Below are 4,049 nucleotides of genomic sequence, written 5' to 3'. Positions count from 1 at the left end.
AAAGGTCAGTAGCGCGCCCCTCAGGCAGGGGAGCGCCGGCAAAGGTCCCGGCGTGGCTCGGCCGGGTAGGGGAACGCAGGCCCACCCTACACCACTGCGTTCCAGCCCAGGGCCCTGACGGTGGCAGGACGAGGGTCCCGCCACTGGATCAGCGGGGTCCCTCCGTGATACAGACTCACCACTGTGCAGCTTTGTCCCTGGGCTACTTCCTACCCGATCGCTCGTCCGGATCCCTCTGATCCCATCAGTGCGTCGGGGTAGTCCGCTCTTGGCAGCTCCAGCTCCCCCTCAGGCTCAGGCTCCTCCAGCTCCCCCCAGTCCTTGGCTGCTGGCAGCTCCAGCTCCCACTCCGGCTCCTCCAGTTCCCCTGGGTACTCGGCAGCGGGCAGTCCTGGCAGCCCCAGTCCGTCCTCCCGGTGCAGTTTCCACTGGTCCAGGGCCTCCCCTGGCGCGGCAGCAGGATCTGAAGGGAGCAGCCCGCGGTCTGCATCTGCCTCCCTCCTTGGTGCTGCTCTGACTGAGCTAAGGGCCCCGCCCTTTATACTTCCTGTTCCACCCCTCCCCTTCCGGGGGGTGGAGCTAGCTTGGGCTGGCCCTGCCCACTCTGGCTGAGAGAAAGGCCCTTTTACCTCCAGTTCGGAGGGCAGCCACCCTGGCTCCCTACAAGGGGCCATGCCCCAAACTGAAGGGACCTATTGGTAGGAAGTAGCCTAGCAAAGCAAACTGGGGCTTGCTGCAGGGAGGACCATGCCAGTGCTGCTTTTCACCAGGACTCTGGACTGGGACCCAGTAGAGAGGAAGGGCCCAGGTCTGGGGGCTGAGGCCCAGAAGCAGGTGGAAAGTAAAAGATTCCCTGCTTAAGATCAGGAACAGGCACTTCTTCCACCCAGACAGAGGAGCAAGAGGCTGAAAGTTAGGTGTACTAACCACTAGGCCGCTCGGCACTCCAAGCCCCCTATCCCACGTGGTGGAGAATGTGGGTAGCAGAGTCCTAGTCCTGAAAGTAGGACAAAAAGAGAGAGAGAGAGAGAGAGAGAGACCGACCCGGGGGGGGGGGGGGGGAGGCAAAAATGGATTTTGAGAAGTTGCTGGCCTGGGTCTTGGAAAACCAACAATAGCAGGCAGCCGAACAACAGCAGCAGCAGAACCAACTGCTCCAGCAGCTCGCTATCCAGCGTCCAACAGCAGTAGCAGTAACAGCAGCTGATTAAAGAAATGATGGTACAACAGCAGTGGCTCATCCAGCAGATGACGGTGCTCCTACAACCATCTAGGGCAGCAGCAAGTCTCACCAACGGAAAGGGAAGTGCCACCCCAATGCCATCAAAGCTGGTGAAACTGACAAAGATGGGGCCCATGAACAAGCCAGAGGCATTCCTCGTCATGTTTGAGAAAGTCACCACTAGGGTTCAACGGTCAGTGGAAAGCTCGGCCACCCTACTAGCCCTCTACTTGAGGGCCCTGACCCAGGCCACGTACCAAGGCCTCGTTGTGGTGGCCGCTTAGGATTACACCTAAGTCAAGGCAGCTGTCCTGGACACCCTGAACATATCTCCCATAACCCACCAGCAGTGGTTCTGCTTCTAGGAATTCCTGCTTGGGGCTCAGCCCAAGGCTGTCACCTAGAATCTGAAAGAACATTGCTGGAAGTGGCTCTAGACAGAGGGCTGCACTGGGGTTCAGGTGACGGAGAACGTTGTCATGGAGCACTTCACGCAGATCCTCCCCATGGGTGAGGTGGGTGTGAATGTGTGGTGAGGCACTGTCTCAAAATGCTTGCAGAAGCCGTTGGGCTGGCAAAGAACTAGCTGACGTCCCTTGGGTCCAAAGCAGAAACACCAAAGACCAGCCCAGCAAGTCCTAGGAACCACATACTACCAACCCCCAAATCCAGCTAAAGAGGTCCCGGGGAACTGGGATCCCCAGTCCCAGTGAGGGAGGGTACAATGACCACTCATCAGTGCCTAACCAGGGCAGTAAGGTCCACCACCACCCTTCAATGTTGATGTACTGGCAAGTGAGACTGGACTTTGTAGAAAAACAATGACCCAACCTTGGGTCAGGTTTATGAACAGATTGCCCATGGGGACAGCATAGTACTAGACCCTCAACTCTTGAAATGGTGGCCCCATTTTGAGCTGGTTGAGGAAAGACATACCAGGCCATGAAAGATTCCAAGCGGGGGGGGAGTGGAAATCCATCTGGTAGAGTTCCAAAGGGGGTATTCCAACTGGCCCATCCAATACCATGCAGAGGGCACTTGGGGAGATAAAAGACACTTGACATAATGACTATATGGTTCTACTGGCCAGGCATCCACTTAAAGTTGCATTCATCCCCCAGTGCCAGTGGACAGGTCAGAAAAAGATCCCAAAGGTCTTTCTGGTACCACTGCCCATTATAGGGGTGTCCTTTGAAAAGGATAGCCATGGACCTGGTGGGCACGTTAGAAAAGTCTGCAGCCAGAAACAAATACATCCTGGTGATCCTAGATTATGCCACCTGATACCCCAAAGCATCCTTCTCTGACCAACTACAGCTGTCATCACCAGTGAGCTCCTGAAGGTTTTTTCCTGCCTGGGGATCCCCAAGGAGATGCTAAGGGATCAGGAAACCAACTTTACCTCACAATTAATGAAGGAGCTTTGTGGCCTGCAACAGGTCAAGTCTTTGAAGATGTCTGTATATCATCCTCAAACCAACAGATTGGTGGATTGCTTCAACAAGACATTAAAGAACATGTTGACAAAGTTTGTAGTCGCTGATCACTCAACACTGGGACAGCCTGCTCCCACCTCTCCTGTTCACCATCCATGAGGTGCCCCAGGCATCCACAGGCTTCTCCTGTTCAAGCTATTGTATGGGAGACTGTCACTGTCTGTGTTCCCTCTAAGCTGCGCCGTAAGGCGGCCACCCAGGAGTGATTCAAGTGCCGTGCACTTGATTAGCAGAGCCACGCACATCCGGCAGCATGTGTTCAGGTGCCCCTTCCTCCCCCCTACCCTGCTGCTTTGCAGCCATGTTGCTCCTGCAGCTGCTCCCAGGACCCTCCTGCTGGCTGTGCAGAGCGGAGGGGGTGGGGGTGCTGATGTCAGGGCGTCTCCTTCCCACCGCCCCTGTACCCCATCTCCACAGAGCCAGGGAGAGGGGACAGGGCTCAGGACTTGAGCAGGAGAGAGCTGCTGTGGTCTGAATGAGCCTTCCAGGTGAGTGAGTGAGTTATTAAAGAGACTTCCCCAGCAGCCAGCTCACACAATCAATCTCTCTCACACACACACACACACACACACACTTCCCATCCCCATGTATCTCATCTCCACAGAGCGGGAGAGCTTTCAGTTAATGCCTTAAAGAGACAGCGCACGGCGTCTCAGAAAATTCCCCAGCAGCCAGCACATACACTGTCACACACCACACAGCATTTCCCACTCACCTCCCAACACATACTTGTGTTGTTGTTGTTTTGTTGTTACTTCTTGGTACTTCCTGCAAAGCACATATATTCACTGTAATTTTATTCTTTAAAAGTAATGTTATTTTTGTTTTTTGACTGGTCTGTGCATTTCATAATTTTTATTTCTCTCACACTTAAATGTAATTCTTTGAGTAGTGAGTTTTAAAATGCCTAACCTGTCCTGGCTGGAGTATCTAGGTTTTTTGTTTCTACTGGTGGCACACATCCACACATTACCTTGTAATGTATTCCACACATGGGGCAAGAGGCCAGAAGTCAGATGTGCCAACCACTAGGACGCCTGGCCCTCTGAGCACCCTATCACAGTTCCTAAGGGAGGAATAATTGTAGAAACATAGCAGAAAAATAAATAAGCTTTGTTAATTTAACCAGAAGTAATCTTAATGTTCAGAACTCTGGGTTGTCACCTTCTTGCCATTCTGACATCCACTCCTGTGCATGCCAGATTGTTTACTAGAATGCCATTCTCCTGACATGACTCTGCATCAGCACTCTATCTTCAGACAGAAATGCCTAGAAGACACAGATCTGAGTGCAATCTCTACTGAAAATCTAATCAGTAAGTAATGCTTCT

This window comes from Terrapene carolina, unplaced genomic scaffold (assembly GCF_002925995.2).
Source record: "Terrapene carolina triunguis isolate 2854851 unplaced genomic scaffold, T_m_triunguis-2.0 Scaffold84, whole genome shotgun sequence".
Lineage (NCBI taxonomy): Eukaryota > Metazoa > Chordata > Testudines > Emydidae > Terrapene > Terrapene triunguis.
Note: the sequence above shows the minus strand (reverse complement) of the source record.